Genomic DNA, 19,271 nt, shown 5'->3' with positions numbered 1-19,271 from the left:
ACTCGAATGATTTGACTGATCGAATAAAATTTTACATGGGTTTATATTAGAGATGCCACTTTCCAATATAGTTATAGTTTGACAGTTTCTAATGCCATGTATGTATCAGGTCAAGAACTTTTCAGACTGCCTCATACATACATATATCAGTTACTTTTTATTTATTATAATTCGTAATACATTTAAATTTTTATTTTTTATACAGTACACATTATATGTTTAGTTTATAAATGGATGGTGCTGAAATGAGCACAACATATTTTTATAATTTGATATTTAAATTGTAGATTCTTACACCTCTGGTAATAGTACGTCCTTCTCTATACGGGTGACCTTTGCCTCTGTTGCCTCGTTGCTATCCCCCTGCAGTAACAAAATATTTATATTAGGTGTACAGGGTGATGCATCAACATAGAGCTCAGTACAACGGGTTGCCAATTGCTAGGGACGCCGGTAATATCATCAATGTCGATAATAGCAGGCATGTCGGTATAGTCACCCGCGTACCTATCAAACGAAATTGTGCACTAGTCGTCAACGGTTTCGCATAATAAGATTAAAAACATAATATTTATAAAATATTTTGAAATGTAAACATGAAAAAATAAGACTTGGATTGAACAGTCATTCAGTCTTGGAGTCGACGAACAACGCACGTGTGTATATGTCTAAATAGATTCTTCAAGTTCGGTACAAGAATTTGCAGAATTAATTTAAAAACGCAATTTCGACACGTAGATACTGTCTAGAAATGTTAAATAATTTATTCAAAGTACCGGCCTTGTAATGCTCGGATTCTAGAAGTCTCGCAAATCGAAGCTTCTAGAACTCGAGACACAATCATATTCCATGAAAGAAAAAGGGTAAACCGCGTCAACAAGACTGTGTTTACTGCTAGTCACGCGTTGCCGTCGTGCGAGGACACAACGTTGACTCGCGGTTATTGAGTCGATTCGATCCTTCTTGAAAAGTAATTGGTTCCTTACGCCTGACGGAACACCGAGATTTTCGAGAGCGAGGATCCGGTCGGCGTACGAGAGCGGCAGAGAATTGACTAGCTACGCGAGAGTAAAGTCACGCGCACTGCACAAGTGCGTACCGAGTTCTTCGTGCTGCACCGCCTTGTACTGAGTTCCTTGTACGGCAATTACAAAAAACTTTATCGTGAATCTTCTACGGAGCTTACTGAATTGAACATCCGACCTCGGTGTCGCCGGTCAGATGCACTGAGCTTTTCTGTTTTTTTTGTGACCCACTCACGCGATAACGAACACGTGAGGACAGGTACAACGTAGAATATTACGACGCAGGATACAAATAAATAAACAACAATTATGTAGGTATGTATTCATTAATATTTTATTTTGTAGAATATTGAGTTAAATGGAATTGTGTGAAATAATAAACGTGAATATTTTTATAATAATGATATTTATAGATATTTATAATATGATTAATTTACAGGAGATGCTCAAAATACCTCCATCGTGCTCCTCACATAAAGTAGCTCGCCGCACAAAACTTTCGCGTACTTTGCGTAACATTTGCGGTGTAATTTCTAAGCACGCAGTTTGTATGCGATTAATCAACTGTCCTCTATTCTGTGGTATTGTTTGATATATCCGGTCTTTTAGATACTCCCACAGAAAAAAATCTAACGGAGTAAGATCAGGTGAGCGCGACGACCACTCCTGAAAATTACTATAAATCCCGATCCATCGATCGGGGAATTTTCTGTTTAATATCTCACGGGCGACAACGGACGTATGGGCGGGATGACCATCTTGCTGGAAAATTATAGTATTCCTTAGAATTAACGGCATATCTTCCAATAAGCCGCTTAATATATCGTCTACAAAATTAACGTAAATTTCGCCAGTAATATGAACATTCTCTGCGAAAAAGAACGGCCCAATAATGTTATCGTCCAATATGCCCGCCCAAACATGGACGGAATATTTCCCTTGGACGTGGACGGTTTTGCGGCAATGGGGATTCTCTTCTGCATAATGATGTTCATTATGACGATTAATACCGTCGTCACTATGAAAGACGCACTCGTCCGTCCATAAAATTTTTCTTATAAATGCATCATCTGCCACGTTGTCATGATCAATCTGTAAGATATTAGCATAAATAAAACAATATGTTCATTACATATTTATTGCATATTATTTTATCCCAATTATATACTTACCTTGTCTAAAATCCAATCGCAGGATGCTTGACGGCGATGAAAATCGACAGGAAGTAACCTTTGAGTTGGGTGCCTTTTGAATGGGTGCCATGCAAGTTCTTTCTTTATAATGCGGTTCACTTTACTCTGACTTAATTGCAGAGTACGCGCAATAACTCGTGTACTGGTATGCGGGTTATTTTCGAGTTCCGCTCGCACCGCATCAATTGTCGCTCTACCTCTAAACGGGACATGATGTGGCCTTGTAGAGGCATGCAACATGCCATGCTCGCATAGTCTTACGCAAAGACTGCAAAAAAAGCCATGTCCCGGGTGCCTTCTGTTGGGGAAACGTTCCGCGTACAAAGCTGCTGCACGTCTCTGATTTTGTTGGCATTCACCAAAAATCAAAATCATATCCATCGATTCTCTATTACTATACCGTCGCACAGTCTCCATTGCACTATCAAATATTGCACTAATAAAATGCACTATTGAGTTGCACTGCTGACTGCAGGTCTACGTGCATAACCTGCCAAAATAACTATCAATTGTTTCTCGCTCACCAGGTTACGAAGTAAACAAAACCCCAAAGAAAAAAGTCCAACGGCGTTAAATCGCATGATCTGGGCAGCCAAATCTGATCACCAAAACGGGAAATTACACGACTAGGAAATGATTCATGCAGTAATTGAATTGTTTTTCGGGCTGTATGGCATGTAGCACCGTCTTGTTGAAACCACATGTCGTCCACATCCATATCTTGCAATTTAGGCACAAAAAACTGGATTATCATGTCGCGATAGCGAGCACCATTAACTGTTATTGCCTGACCAGCCGCATTTTCGAAGAAGAATGGTTCGATGATGCCTCCAGCCCAAATTCCGCACCAGACAGTGACACGTTGTGGATGCATTTGTTTCTCAACAATCATTCGTGGATTTTCTGAACCCCAAATGCGACAATTTTGTCGATTAACCAAGCCATCAAGATGAAAATGAGCCTCATCGCTGAAGATGATTTTGTTCGCCAAACTTTCATTAGTTTTAAAATATTGCTCAACAATGAAAACGCATTGTTCTTTCGTATAGCACTCCATTTTTAAAATCTGAATTATCAGCTGTCACGCTGTCTTTTTTTTTCGTTGGCAATACTTTACCGCACAAATGGCGCAAAATTCAAATCTTGCGTGAATTTTGGGACACCCTTTACACCTAATAATTAAGTGTGAAATATAAATGCATTATATCATAATTATATATTATAATATTTCTTAATTATAGCATAATATAATATATGAATTGAAATCTTACATTTTTCTGATAGGACTGATAGCGGTGGCTGTTCTTCTAACTGCTGCGGCTCGGCATCAAACTGCTTTTAAATGCTCCACCACCTCTTTCATTTTTTAAATTTCTTCTCGTAACTCTTTATTTTCATCTTTTAATGTTATATTATTTGTTTCAACATCATCCATTTGCAAACTGAAAAAAATTTGCAATTAATAAAATGTATAATGCATGCAAGAGTACTATAATTAATGTTCGGTATTGCTATAGAAAATTACTTACTTGTCGAATTCAATATCATTCATTGTTAATTTGAAACAAAACTTGCAATTAATAATATACAATAATTTTATGATGCTGAATATTCGTAAAACATATTGCAATAAAAACTACCTGTATTGGCTGAGTTTCGTAAAGCACATTTATAATCAATAATCGCGTTTCAATTGTTTATTGCGTATCATAGCGTTTCATAGTCTATTATACAGGTTCTCCCAAAAGTTCCGGAACAGCTAATTATTTCAAAAAATAATAATTGTTTAAAACAATGTTTGAAACAAAAGTTGTAAGGACTTAAAAAAAGCTATCAGATATTGATAATTGTTTGACCTTGGAATGACTTTGAGGAACGTTATCAAGGTCGACATAAAAATCTTAAATGTAAACTCCATTTTTTTATTACACCGTCTTTTTCCACCAATTAATTTGAACAACTTTTGTCTGAAACATTTTTTTATTTGCCTAATATTTTTTTAGATATTTAAGGATAACTTAATAACCTTTTCAATATTTAACTCACGATATCTCGCTAACTGTTTGTCGGGGTCAAAAAAATGGTACTAGACTTTTCTATTCTACTTGGTTTCAAGAATATATTGTTACAATAGTGCCCTGACTTTTGTTTGATGATTTTGAAATTTCAAAAGATCGATAAATTAACAAAAAATAGAGCATTGTTGAATCAATATATTCTTGAAACCAAGTAGAATAGAAAAGTCTAGTACCATTTTTTTGACCCCGACAAACAGTTAGCGAGATATCGTAAGTTAAATATTGAAAAAGTTACCAAGTTATCCTTAAATATCTAAAAAAATATTAGGTAAATAAAAAAAATGTTTCAGACAAAAGTTGTTCAAATTAATTGGTGGAAAAAGACGGTGTAATAAAAAATTGGAGTTTCCATTTAAGATTTTTATGTCGACCTTGATAACGTTTCTCAAGATCATTCCAAGGTCAAACAATTATCAATATCTGATAGCTTTTTTTAAGTCCTTACAACTTTTGTTTCAAACATTGTTTTAAACAATTATTACTTTTTGAAATTTTGAATATGCCGTTCCGGAATTTTTGGCAGACCCTTTATGTTATGGTCAGTGGCCGTCAATGTGTGGAATTTGTGGAGACGCACAGTCGAAATTATATCGTGCGTATTTTAATTATTTTATTATTTAATTGGCAGACTTTTTTAAAGTACTGACGTTATGTTAGCTAGTATATACCAGGTATGTAAATATGAAACCGGAATTTTTGTATAGAAAATACACGTTTATTATATGAAAATGATAAAAAATATTTTATTCGAAGTATTGTCCATCGCTAGCTATACATTTTTCCTACCTGTCTGACAATTTGTGGATGCTACGCCAAAAAAAACTGTTGCGCTTTTAAGGCAAACCATTCATCGAGCCATTTTCGTAAATTTTCGTAAGAAGTGAAGCGCTGCTCAGCAAATGCGTGTCCCATCGATGCAAATAAGTAGTAATCCGACGGAGCCAAGTCTGGTGAGTAAGTCGCATGCGAAAGTATTTCCCAACTAAACGCCTCAATCGTTTCCTTAACCAGTTTTGCTGTGTGTAATGGTGCATTATCATGAAGCAAAATCACTTTGTGTTGCCTTTTTTGATATTCTGGTCGTTTTTCACGCAAAGCTTGATTCAAATCGATCATTTGTTGTCAGTAGCGTTCAGTATGAACGGTTTCGCCAGATTTTAGCAGCTCATAATAGATCACACCCTTCTGATCCTACCAAACATAGAGCATTGTCTTCCGTTCATAGCGATTTGGCCTTGCAGTCGATGTCGATGGTTCGCCTGGAGTTACCCATGATCTTTTACGCTTAGGATTCTCAAAATATATCCACTTTTCATCGCCAGTCACAATTCGATGGAGAAATGACTTTCTTTTGTACCTGGCGAGCAGCATTTCGCAAGTGGTTTTTCGGTTTTCCTGCTGTTTTTCATTCAGTTCATGTGGAACCCATTTTCCCATCTGGATCTTTCCCATGGCTTTCAAACGTATGGAGACGGCTTCTCGTGTCACATTTAATTGATCCGCGAGTTGTTGTTGCGTTTGAGCGTCATCCTCATCCAACAATGCTTGCAATTCGCTGTCTTCAAACTTTTTCGGTGGTCTTCCACGTTCTTCGTTTCTCACGTCAAAATCGCCACGTTTGAATTTTTCAAACCATTCAAAGCACTGTGATTTACCAAGAGCATGCTCACCGTAAGCTTCGACAAGCATTCGATGCGATTCTGCAGCAGTTTTCTTCAAATGGTAACAGAAAATCAATGCTGTCCGCAAATCGTAGCTTGTGCAGGCACAAAATTCGACATGTTCAACGCTATTACAAACTATGCTGTTGTATGAAACTTGTGAATTGAAAATCTTTGTCAGATGTCAACAAATGGAAATGACGCCAATGACGCGGTTTGACGGTAACTACATTGACAGCTAGGGCCATCTATGGGCATATTCCGGTTTCATATTTACAGACCTGGTAAATAAATGCGCTTTACGAAACTCAGCCAATATAGGTAGTTTTTTATAGCAATATATTTTGTGTGGATGTTCAGTATCATAGTATTATTGTATATTATTAATCATTTATTCACAAGAGATACGTTATTATTAACGTACTATATGTATATCATTTATCATTTATTCATTTATATATGATATATACGCGACGCGTCTATTGGATTGGAAGAAAGTATCGCCGATTATTGGGTAATGTATATACCAATGTATATAATATGGTAAAAAAAGGAATGATATAATCCTAAAAAACTTACCTTTTTAAAAAAAAGGTAATGAAATGGCGCCAAGTACACGCACTAGATGAAAATGTTTATTTGTTAAATATAAAAAGTTAAAACTTTAATGAAGAGCATATTATAAAAAGTCATATAGTACAAAAATTTGTTCAAATCAATTTCATCTAAAAAAAAGTTGTGATATCAAAAAGTTGCACCAAAATAAAAATGAAAATTTGTACATTACTTATATCATATTTGACGTTCAAAATGTTATATCCAATAAAATATTGACTTAAACAAAAATATGACATTCAATAAAATACAGATATTAATAAAATATGAATTTATATATCAAGCATTGATACTAAAAATAGAAAATTTGTTGTATACGAGGCTTGAACAAAAGTAACGAGAATTTTTAATTTTCTCGGAAAGTATTTATTTAATCTTCAATGTTTATCCCATCTCCTTCAAAGTAGTCTCCCTGTGATATTATACACTTATGCCAACGTAGTTTCGAGTTTGAGAAACACTGGTGGAATGCCTCTTTAGGTATCATCTTGAGCTAGATCTGCGATTTCGCTTTTATCTCATCTATTGTTGAAAAACGTCCTTTGAGTATCCTTTTGAGTTTGGGAAATAGGAAAAAGTCACAGGAGGCCATGTTTGGAGAATAAGGTTGTTACGGCATCACAACCGTGTTGTGTTTCGCCAAGAACTGTTGGATAAGCAAAGCGATATGCTCTCTGATCCGACATTTCGCCACACAAAAAATCGCCAAACATACTGAAATACATCTTGCTCGCCACCACCATCTTGCTCATTCGCTCGCCAAACATAAACTAAGCGTCGCAGCTGCCAGCTGAAAATTGACACGTACATCACTGGTAGTGCTACCAACACAAAAAAAATCAACTGAATAGACAAGATACAGCGCGCGCAAAAAATTTTAAAATTCTCGTTACTTTTTGATCAAACCTTGTAAAATAGTTTTGCTTTAAAAACCAAAAGATTTAAGTATTTAAAATTTTGAAACATTAAAGCATTGAATCTAATTAGTTTGGAAATATAGTTGGGTAAAAGTGAAAAATATTTAAATCACAAATATATTATAGAAGAATACTTTTTAAACCTATTGGGGACTTGAATAAGTTCTCACTGTTTGCTCGTGAAAATGAATGCTTTATTTAAAAAAATTAGTAAAGAACATATCATTGAAAATATTGTTCATCGCTAGCCATTATTTTCTCCCATCTTTCTGGCATACGAATACCATGTCAAAAGAACGACTTATCTTTTGAAGTTATCCACGAATCGACCCAATTTTTGGCATCTTTATAAGAAAGGAAGTGCTGCTCAGCCAGGCCATGAGTCATCGATTGAAACAAGTGGTAATCGAAAAGAGCAATGTCCGGTGAATACGACGGATGGGGTAGGACTTCCCATTTGAGCGTTTCCAAGTAGGTTTTGCAACTTGTAGCCGAGCATTGTCATGCTGCAAAATTACTTTGTCGTGTCTCTCCTCGTATTGCAGCCGTTTTTCCTTCAATGCTCGGCTCAAGCGCATCAATTGTAGTCGATAGCGATCTCCCATGATGGTTTCGTTGGGTTTGAGGAGCTCATAATATACTAATATACTAATATACTAATATACTAATATACTAATATACACCCAACTGATTCCACCAAATATAGAGCATGAGCTTGGAACTATTCGGCTTGGATATTCGGCTTTGCCGATGATGTTCGACTTTGATGCATGGCCGGGCTTACCCCACGATTTTCTACGCTTCGGGTTATCGTAGTATATCCACTTTTCATCGCCAGTCCCAATACGATGCAAAAATCCTTTCCTTTTCTGCCGTTGGAGCAGCTGGTCACACGTGAAAAACGTCATTCGACGTCTCTCGGCTTCAATTCGTACGGCATCCAATTTCCTTGCTTTTGAATCATTCCTAATGCTTTTAAACGTTTGGCAACTGTTATGTGATCAACTCCTAATGATTCTGCAAGTTTATTTTGCGTCTGACATAGATCTTTATCGAGTAATGCTTCCAATTCTTCGTCTCAAATTTTTTCAGTGCGCCGAAGCGTTATTTATCTTCAACATCAAAATCATTATTTTTAAACCAATCTCTGCATCTTGTTTCCGACAGAGCATGGTCGCCGTAAGTCTCCACAAGAATTCTATGTGCTTCAGCTGCAGATTATTTTTGAATAAAGTAATGCAGTAAAATTCCCCACAAATACTCTTACTTTTTGGCACGAAATTCGACATGTTTAACGCTATGAAAAAATATATTGTTTACGCTTCGGCAGAATAACATATACTGTCACTTCGAGCTTAATAGTGGAGCTTCACGATGAAGTTGGCTGTAATATTGCCTGATGCAAAAAGGCTAAGATAACACCATCTGTCGGGAAACAGCGAGAACTTATTCAAGTCCCTAATACTTTTCTTGAAACAATAATTATATCAGAAAGTTGTGTCAAAATTAAAATTTAATTTGTAAATTATGGCTTAATATTAAAAATGGAAGTCATAAAAATTTATGCATGACTATTTAATATGTTTTTTTTTTAATTGTATATTGATTGCAACTAATCGTTTCCGACTAACCAGCATTTTTAACTTGTCATATGTTTATTAGTGTATTATCTAGAATTAGCCAATGCACCTCCTAGTTACAATTGTTATGTTATTGCTAAGTCGTGAGGTTTGGTCCTTTTAAGTCTCCTTTTAGATTCATAGTATTTAAGTAGCTGTTTTACTTCGATGTTTACATGCTCGCGCATTCTATCCTCATGTCGTCGCGCCACCCTCCCAATCTCATCCCTCATAACAACCACTCCCAGTAGGTCTCTATGTATATCCCCATTTCTAATGTACCACGGTACATTTACAATTCCTCTTAGAATTTTATTTTGGCATCTTTGTATGATATTAATATTAGATTTTTTGGCACATCCCCATAATTGGAGGCCGTATGTCCAAATAGGTTTTATCACTTGATTGTATAGTAGTACTTTATTATTAGTTGAAAGTTGGGATTTTCTCCCAAGTAACCAATACATATATTATGTATGTAAATAGTTTGGACATCTGGTAACAATATAACCTTGAAGTATTAGTGACTCCGTATCAGCATCACATAATTTTTTTCGTGCGAAAATGTCAAGTTTTGCGCCGAATAAGCGTCATTCGCGGAAACTTGATTTACTTCTTTAATTTGAAGAAATCTGCAGGCGCATCGATTGCTTGTAGAAGCATATGGTGCGACTGCTTTAAGTGAGAGAAGTTGTCGTGAGTGGTTTCAGAAGTTTAAAAACGGTGAGTTTGACGTGGAAGACAAAGAACGTAGTGGTAGGCCGAAAGTGTACGAAGACACGGAATTGGAAGCATTATTGGAGGAAAATTTGTGCCAAACGCAAGAAAAACTTGCACTTACATTAGAAGTCAACAACCAATTTCACATCGTTTAAAATCGTTGGGAATGATTCAAAAACAAGGAAATTGGGTTCCATATGAACTGAAGCCGAGAGACGTTGAACCCCGATTTTGCACATGTGAAATGCTGCTTGCCAGGCATAAAAGAAAGGGTTTCTTGCATCATATAGTCGCTGGTGATGAAAAATGGATCCACTACGATAACCCAAAGAAGAGAAAATCATGGGGACCACCTGGCCATGCTTCAACATCGACAGCCAAACCGAATATTCATGGAAAAAAACTCATGCTGTGTATTTGGTGGGATCAGCTTGGTGTCGTGTATTATGAGTTGCTCAAACCGAGCGAAACCATTACTGGAGCTCTCTACCAAACACAGTTAAGCAATTGAGATTGAGCCGAGCACTCAAGGTAAAACGCGCCCATTACTATTCCAGACACGACAAAATTATTCTCCTACATGACAACGCTCGGCTACATGTTGCAAAACCAAATCAAAACTTATTTGGAAACACTTAATTGGGAACCCCACCCGCCGTATTCACCAGACATTGCCCCTTCCGATTATCACTTGTTCCGGTTGATGGCACATGGCCTGTCTAAGCAGCGCTTTACATTATATGAAGATACTAAAAATTGAGTCGATTCGTGGATAGCCTCAAGAGATGAAGAGTTCTTCCGACGTGGTATCCGAATGCTGCCAGAAAGATGAGAAAAAGTAGTGGTTAGTGATGGACAATACTTTGAATAAAACGTAATGTACCGTTCTTTCACAATAAATTCCTAATTTTTTATAGAAAACGGTGGAAACTTATTTGTACTCCTAATAGATGCACCGGGAAGGGTTTTAATTTTTTCTTAATAAAGTTGATAAGAGTCGATTTATCCTCACTTAATTTTATTTTCCATTTTTTAGTCCAGTTATTCCTTTTATTAACGGCAAATTGTAATTTCCTTGTCGTTTCTTCAGTGTTTTCCCCAGCTGCTAAGACTGCAGTATCATCCGCAAACGTTGCGACTATAACATTTTCTGAGTAGGCAATGTCATTAGTGAATAAGAGATACAGGATAGGACGCTACCCTGCAGCACCCCTGCTTTAATTTCTCTCAATTCTGAGTATTCATTTTCATATTTCACCCTAAACAATCTTCCCACCAAGTAGCTTTCTAGTATTTTTGCGTATTGTTTAGGGAAGTATTTAATTATTTTATGATTTAAGCCTTTGTGCCATATTTTGTCAAAGGCTTGTGCAACATCCAAAAAAATCGCCGAGCAGATTTTTTTTTATTCTAGACTTTCCTCTGTAATATTAGTAATTCTGTGGACTTGTTTTAGTGTCGAGTGCTTGCTTCTAAGGCCAAATTGGTGATTAAGTATTAATCTTTTGTTTTCTATTATTGGTCGGATCCTCTTAAGTAGTAATTTTTCAAATAGCTTGGACATAGTAGGTAGTAATAATATAGGTCGGTATGAAAAAGTCATATTCGGAGACTTACCTGGTTTGGGAACCATGATGATCTCCGAAACCTTCCATGTGCCCGGGACATGTCTCAGCCGAATAGCAGCATTAATAATATTTTAGCTATCCCTTTATGGGGCAGATTTTTTAATATTTCTCCTGTTATGAGATCATACCTCGGAGCTTTTTTACTATTTGTTTGTTTTTATTTCTTGTATAACCTCTTTTGGTGTCACTCACCTAATAGGTTCGTCCTCAGTATAGTTAATCTCTGGAAGTTCGTTATGTTGTGTATCATGCTGTTGGAATGTTTTTTCCAGGTGATTAGCAGATGTTTCTATTTTGCTTTTATTATTTCTCGCTCATGTTCCATCCTGTCTTTTTATGGGTGGTATTTGGGTTATCGATCTTTTTATGGCTTTTTTTGTGGCTTTCCATAGGGAATATTCTGTGTCTTTATCCGCTGTTAAGTTTCGTAAATATGAGTTAATGGACATATTTTTAATATCTTGAATTTCTCTTCTTAATTGTTGAGTAAGATTATTTAATTTGTTTTTGTCTACCGGTGCTCTAGTTTGCTGCCATTTTTTCCTTGCCTTTCTCTTTTCTCTAACCAATTCTTTGATTTCTTGTGAGTAATTGTTACCTACTGTTCTTCTTGCTATGATCCTATTCTTCCAAGCAGTTTGCTGGATATCAGTTACTAGATTTTCCGCTTCCTCATCAAGTTGATCTTTAGACTTGAATGTAACATTCAGTTTAATCTTTTCTGATAGATCAATCTTAAATTTTTCCCAGTCAGTTGATCTATTAGTCAATGTAGGATTGCATTCCCTTTCTATCGGTCTTTCACTTATGATGAGGATTACAGGAGAATGATCTGAGTTTAGGTCAAAGCTTTCTATGATGTTAGTATAATTGACAGATAATTTTTTAGAAATAAAAAAGTCCAATAGATCAGGCATCTTTTGTTCGTCCGCTGGCCAGTAGGTAGATTTACCTGTTAAATGGCAGTTGCATTTCAGTTCTTTTATTGCCGCCATTAGCTCTTTTCCTTTAGTTGTGGTTACCCTTAATCCCTAATAGGTATTTTTTGCATTGAAGTCTCCTCCTATTATAAACTTGTTTCGTAGGAAGTTTAGGTACTGCTCTTTCTTGAGATTGCTTCTAGGTGGGAAGTATACTGTACAAATTGCTATTTTGTGCCCACCAATTTTAATATTAACTACAGTCGCTTGGAGTATATCTAGTTCATAGTGTTTTTCTTCATTGTGCTTTATATTTTCCTTAATTATGACTGCACTGCCTCCTCTAGCCATGTTTTGGGGATGCTTTGTACTGTAAACCTTATATCCTTTAAATTTAATGTAGCCTTGTTTGACGAGATGGGTCTCAGATATAAGACATATATCTATATTTTGGGTATCTAAGAAAACTTGTAATTCTTCTTGGTGGTCCTCTTGGGGTCTAATGCCATTAGCATTCCATGTTACTATTTTCAGATCTTGCTTGTTGGTTATCTTCTTTTTTTTTTTTGGAATTTCTGCTCTGTTGCTTTTCCCTTCTAGTTTTGAAAGTCTTTCTAGTATACCGTTTAATAGTTTTCCTTGCACATTAAACTCTTCTTCCTGTTTGTCCAGCTTTTCAATTAGTTTCCCCAGTATTATATTGGTATTGTTTTCGTCTTGTATTTTGTTTTTATTCTGCGTTTCATTTTCCATGATTTTATTTCCCAGGACAGCTTGGCTAAAGGTTTTCTCTTATATTATATAGGCCGATCTTATTTGCTTCTTTGTTTTTTTCCTTATTACCTCATTTCTTACAATCTGCAGCTTTTTAGCCACCTCACAACCCCTATAGTTAGCTGGGTGGTTTTCACCACAGTTAGCACATTTAGGTTGCTCTTGCTTTAGTTTCTTACACTCTTTGCTTAAATGCTTTCCAGCACACTTAACACACTTGGTTCTCTAATGCAAAAGTGCTGGGTATGTCCAAACGTTTGACATTTTTTGCATTGCGGAATCAATTTTGATTTCTTTAATGGTTCAATTTCCACCTTCATACCAAGAATTTCCTTAATTTCATAGATTTTTTTAGTATTTTCGCTGTTTTGAAACGTAAGCATGAATAGTGATAAGGGTGTTTTGTCTCTTATACTCAATATATTTACTGCTTCTATTATCTCCAGACCTTTATTTCTAATATCTTCAATTACCATCTCCGGCTTACATGAGTAGTGCAGTTTTTTTGCAACTACTTTGATGGGCCTTGTCTGTTTATTTTCATAGGTATGCATGCCATTGGTAAGTGTTGTCATTAAGAATTTTAGTCAGCTTTCTATATTCTTCTGGGTCCTCTACATTGACTTTAACCTATTCATTATTCAGCATAGTGGCCTTAAATACTATTTTTTTATCTTCCAGATCACTATACAAAGCATCGTAATTCCCAATTTGACTGACTATAATTGGGGGAGGTTTTTTATTTTCTCTTTGCTTGCTCTGTGGTTTATTTATCATGTCTTGGATTTTATGTTGAGATTGAGTTTGTAGTGAACTTTCTGATGACGTAGTTATTTTCCGTTTTTTTTTCCTACCTTTAATTATCCACTCTGTTTCTTTAATTAACTCCTCCTCATCCGTACAATATTCAACCTTATTTTCTTCTTGTTTGGTTTCATAATTGTTATTTTTGTTTAAGAGGGTATTCAGTTCCCTTTGCATATCTAGCAATTGTTGTAGATTTGCTATATCATACGCTAGCTTTGTATTGTTGTCTTTCTCCATCTTCCACGCATCGTATAACTTATGTTCGCTTTGTGTTTTTATCTGGTGTATCTCTATTGGTGGCACATCATTCCGATTGTTACTATACAACTCACACAGTGTATGGCCCTTCCCAGAATCCTTAGGGCCAGCTTCTTTCGAGGGTGGATTGCCCAGCTTCTCAACTGGAGTACCACCTGGGGTATTCAGTCCATTTGTTTTGTGCATTGCATGTTTTGTCTTGTTGGTCCGCGAGAGGTATTTTATTTCCCTCCTACTCTCTGGTTTACACCGGCGAGCTTTCCCCAGTCCGTCACCCGGGGACGCGCCCGATAGGGGTTTCAAGTTCTCCTCACGGGATATAAATAGAAAAACGTCGTTGTATAAAATAGTCTTGTTTTAGAAACCAAAAGACTCAAGGATTTAAAAATTTGAAACATTAAAACATTGAATCTAATTAGTTTGGAAATATAGTTGGGTAAAAATGAGAAATATTTAAATCACAAGTATATTGTAGAAGAAGAATTCGTTTTAAATCTACTCTTGTTGCAATTGAGTAATTCTTCTTGAGTAATTATATCAGAAAGTTGTGTTAAAATTAAAATTTAATTTGTACATTACGGCTTAATATTAAAAATGGAAGTCATGAAAACTTATATATAACTATTTAATATATTAAAAGTGAGAAAGCTATCTACAAGATATTGCTTCCAAAACCAAAAAATCTTAAAACATTGCACGTAATAACTGTTTTAAGGAAAGAAAAGGGAAGGAACAATGTAATAAAAAAAAATATTAATATAAAGAAATGTCCGTGTTTGTGGGAGTTATTAGAAATTTAAAAAATATTTAATGCAAAAAACTTGGTGCTGCTAAACCGAATATAATAATAACTATCATAAGGAAAAAAAGTGAAGGAACAATGTAATAAAAAAATTATAAATACAAAGAAATGTGTGTGTTCGTGTGAGTTAATATTGTGCGTGTGCGTGCGCGCGCATGTGTGTGTGTGGGTGTGGGTGTGGTGTGTGGGTGTGGGTGTGGGTGTGGGTATGTGTGGATGTGAGTGTGCGTGTGTGTGTGTGTAGATGTGCATAAAGAAATAAGCATATCGAATGGGTGTTAGATTATAAGTTAGTATACATAAGTTTAGTTTGTAAGAAATATTTGTTATATAGGGTCTGCCAAAAATTTTGGAACGACTAATTATTTCAAAAGATAATGATTATTTAAAACAATGTGTGAAACAAAAGTTGTAGGGCTTGAAAAAGCTGTCAGATGTTGATTATTGTTTGACTTTGAAATGACCTTGAGAAACGTTATCAAGGTCGACATAAAAATCTTAAATGGAAACTCCAATTTTTTATTACACCGCCTTTTTCCACCAATTAATTTGAATAACTTTTGTCTGAAACATTTTTTTATTCACCTAATATTTTTTGAAATATTTAAGGATAACTTGGTAACTTTTTTAATATTTAACTGACGATATCCCGCTAACTGTTTGTCGGGATAAAAAAATAGTACAAGATAACTTTTTATTCTACTTGGCCTCAAGAATATATTGTTACAATAGCGCCCTGACTTTTGTTAATTTGATGATTTTGGAATTTCGAAGAATTGATAAATTAACAAAAAATAGAGCATTATTGTATCAATATATTCTTGAGATTAAATAGAATAGAAAAGTCTAGTACTATTTTTTTATCCCGATACACAGTTAGCGAGATATCGTAAGTTAAATATTGAAAAAGTTACCAAGTTATTCTTAAATATCTTAAAAAATATTAGGCAGATAAAAAAGTGTTTCAGATAAAGTTTGTTCAAATTAATTAGTGAAGAAAGACGGTGTAAAAAAAATTAGAGTTTCCATTTGAGAATTTTATATCGACCTTGACAACGTTTCTCAAGGTCATTCCAAGGACAAGCAATTATTAATATCTGATAACTTTTTTAAGCCCTACAGCTTTTGTTCCAAACATTGTTTTAAACAATCATTATTTTTTGAAATAATTTGTCGTTCCGGAACTTTTGGCAAGCCCTGTATATTTATTATGAATTATTGTTCAATATTATTAAATTAATTAAATTGATTTATTTTTTCGACAACCTAGGATATTATTCAGTCTATCAGCGCCAAGTTCTTTGCATAAAATACTTTTTAAATTTTTAATAACTCACACAAACACGGACATTTCTTTATATTAATAATTTTTTTTATTATATTATTCCTTCCCTTTTTTTTCCTTAAGACACTTATTACGTGCAATGCTTTAAGATTTTTTGGTTTTGGAAGCAATATCTTGTAAATAGCTTTTTCACTTTTAATATATTAAATAGTCATATATAAGTTTTCATGACTTCCATTTTAATATTAAGCCGTAATGTTCAAATTAAATTTTAGTTTTGACGCAACTTTCTGATATAATTACTGTTTCAAGAAGAGTAGATTTAAAAAGAATTCTTCTTCTACAATATATTTGTGATTAAATATTTCTCATTTTTACCCAACTATATTGCCAAACTAATTAGATTCAATGCTTTAATTTGCTTCAATCAATTTGCTATCAATGCTTCAAATTTTTAAATCTTTGAGTCTTTTGGTTTTTAAAACAAGACTATTTTATATAACGATGTTTTTCTATTTTTAGTATCAATGCTTGATATATAAATTCATATTTTATTAGTATCTGTATTTTATTGAATGTCGTAGTTTTGTTTAAGTCAATATTTTATTGGATATAACATTTTGAATGTTAAATATGATATAAATAATGTACAAATTTTCATTTTTATTTTGGCGCAACTTTTTGATATCACAACTTTTTTTAGAAGAAATTGATTTAAACAGATTTTTGTACTATATTACTTTTTATAATGTTTTCTTTATTAAAGTTTTAACTTTTTTATTTAACAAATAAACATTTTCATCTAGCGCGTGTACTTGGCGTCATTTCTTTACCTTATTTTTCAAAAAGATACTATTTACGCGAATATTTTGTGTCACGCGACACGTAAGCTAATTTTATGGCAACATACAACAAAAACGTAATATAATGTCTCACATTATATTACGTTACCTTTCTGTAGAATTGGCTTACATGTCACATAACACAGGATAGCATAAAGGGCTACAATAATACTGTTGCGCCCTTGCGTAAGAAAAATAACACGGAATTAACAAAACGAAAGAAGCTTTATTTTAATACGTCCGTTCGTCGTGACAAGACCAGGGCGACTTTCTCTCATCTCTTCTTCTTTCCTTTTTATTTATTAAACAACCTCCTTGACAACAACAGCTATCAAACAATCTCTACTCGATTCCTTTGCAGTCCACTCCCAGGAGCGTGGGGATAACATGTCCCCCAAAGACACGGGCGCAGCAATACACATATATTTGTGGGTTCTAAGGCATCACGTGAAAAGGAGGGCACATATGAAATAGATCGTGAGAGATAAGATTGTCGCTGGCTTGTATCAGCCGCATCGATTGTCAGCTATCCGGCGGTAAGACAAAGACAGACATAGATTCGCTATCTGTTTTTGTTTATCGTAGCACGCACTCGTAACATGCAACAGAACCTACTCGCATTTACCAAGCGGTGAATATGCAGTAGAAGGTTCTCATTCCTGCCGCTTATATCGCGGCTCCACTGTCAACGCGGAGTTCTGGTCAAAATGACCTTAAACAGAAGCCTTAAACCAAAAAGATCCAGTAATAGCTCAAAGAAAATGCAAAATAATTTTGTTGCACGACAATGCTCGACCGCATGTTGCAAAAACAGTTAAAGATACATTATCGACACTTCAGTGAGAGGTTCTATCATGGAGGTTCTATACGCCGCATATTTACCTGACTATGCTCCTTCCGATTACCACTTAGTTCGATTTATCCAGCACAGCCTTGCTGATCAGCATTTAAAATTATATGAAATAATACAAAAATGGCTCGATGAGTAAATTACTTCGAAGAACGAATATTTCTTTCATCGCGGAATTCACTTGTTGCCCGAAAAGTGGGAAAAGCTTATAGCTATCGATGAAAAATATTTTAAATAAAATATAATTTAACGTCTCTCAAAAATAAACATCTCTCAAAAGAATTTCTTTTGCAAAAAAATCCTTCAAAACTAACCGGAACACCTAATATTTATATCTGTGATTAGGATAACAAAAGTTTCGAACCAGCAAGTATAATCAATAATAACACAGCCCCCCAAGAAAAAGTGGTCGGTGCCTAAAACCGGACAAGTATATTATGTATTTTGATCCACTGAATCCGAATCCGAGGTCAGAATTGGACAATTGCTAGCTTTATCGTCCCTAACTTCAAAAAACTGATCATAACTTCACTTAACAAAATTAAGCTATATATGGTTGAATTCAGCTTAAAAAATGCTACAATTCTTGTCATTACAAAAATTTTCAATTTGCAAAAATAAAAATGGTAGGAGGGGGATATAAAAAATATAATATTTTTAAGAAATCTAAGTACACAGTTGTAAGGAGCGTCAAAAACCATACAACTTTTATCTGAAACAGTTTTTTGTATCTTATAGTTTTTAAAATACACTCTCTGAAAACCAGGTATACCGATATACCTTGTAAGGGTGATTTTAACCCCTAAAATATGGAATTGGGCACGTATAAGAAAATACGTGTCTCTTATTTTTAGCTACTCCACAATATATATTATACAGGGTGTCCCATTTTAAGTGCCTACCCCAAATATCTCTCTTATTTCTGCTTTTATAGAAAAATGGTTCAGACACGTTTTGTATGGTTTCGAGGGGGCCATAAGATGGTACCATTGATTTGACCTTGAAGAGTCATTTGAAGGTCATGTGAAGGTTACCTCAACCTTTTTTGGATGGCACCCCCTATTTTTTATTACATATTCTTGTAGCTGACCTCGAGAGCTTCCCAAAACACTATAATCAAATGTTTTTTGGTGAAGTACTTTGCGAGTTATAAAGCTCCAAATTTACAAAATTTTGATAAAAATACAAAATATTTCGTAAAACATTCACTTTCCGATAGTCTTATCTTACATGATGCAACCAATCAAGGCAAGATCTGAGCATGATCCAACCAGTCA

At 34.8% G+C, this 19,271-nt stretch overlaps 1 protein-coding gene across 3 annotated transcripts in view; it reads left to right on the top strand.

The window, feature by feature from the left end:
• Positions 1 to 19,271, top strand: part of Dredd (Caspase-8 Dredd) — a 213,166-nt gene that overhangs the window by 12,878 nt on the left and 181,017 nt on the right. Inside the window, exons 1-2 of one of the 3 annotated variants that reach the window (XM_025307385.1) lie at positions 6,391 to 6,471; positions 17,506 to 17,680. The exons of the other annotated variants lie outside the window; for them this stretch is intronic. The gene's annotated coding sequence lies outside the window, so the exon portion shown is untranslated. Of the gene's footprint in view, positions 1 to 6,390; positions 6,472 to 17,505; positions 17,681 to 19,271 lie in introns of those variants that run through there. 3 annotated transcript variants of the gene reach the window in all.

The sequence above is a fragment of the Harpegnathos saltator genome, unplaced genomic scaffold (genome assembly GCF_003227715.2).
Source record: "Harpegnathos saltator strain DR-91 unplaced genomic scaffold, Hsal_v8.6 scaffold851, whole genome shotgun sequence".
In the NCBI taxonomy this organism is placed as follows: Eukaryota; Metazoa; Arthropoda; class Insecta; order Hymenoptera; family Formicidae; genus Harpegnathos; species Harpegnathos saltator.
This window is presented reverse-complemented; position numbering and strand designations above follow the sequence as displayed.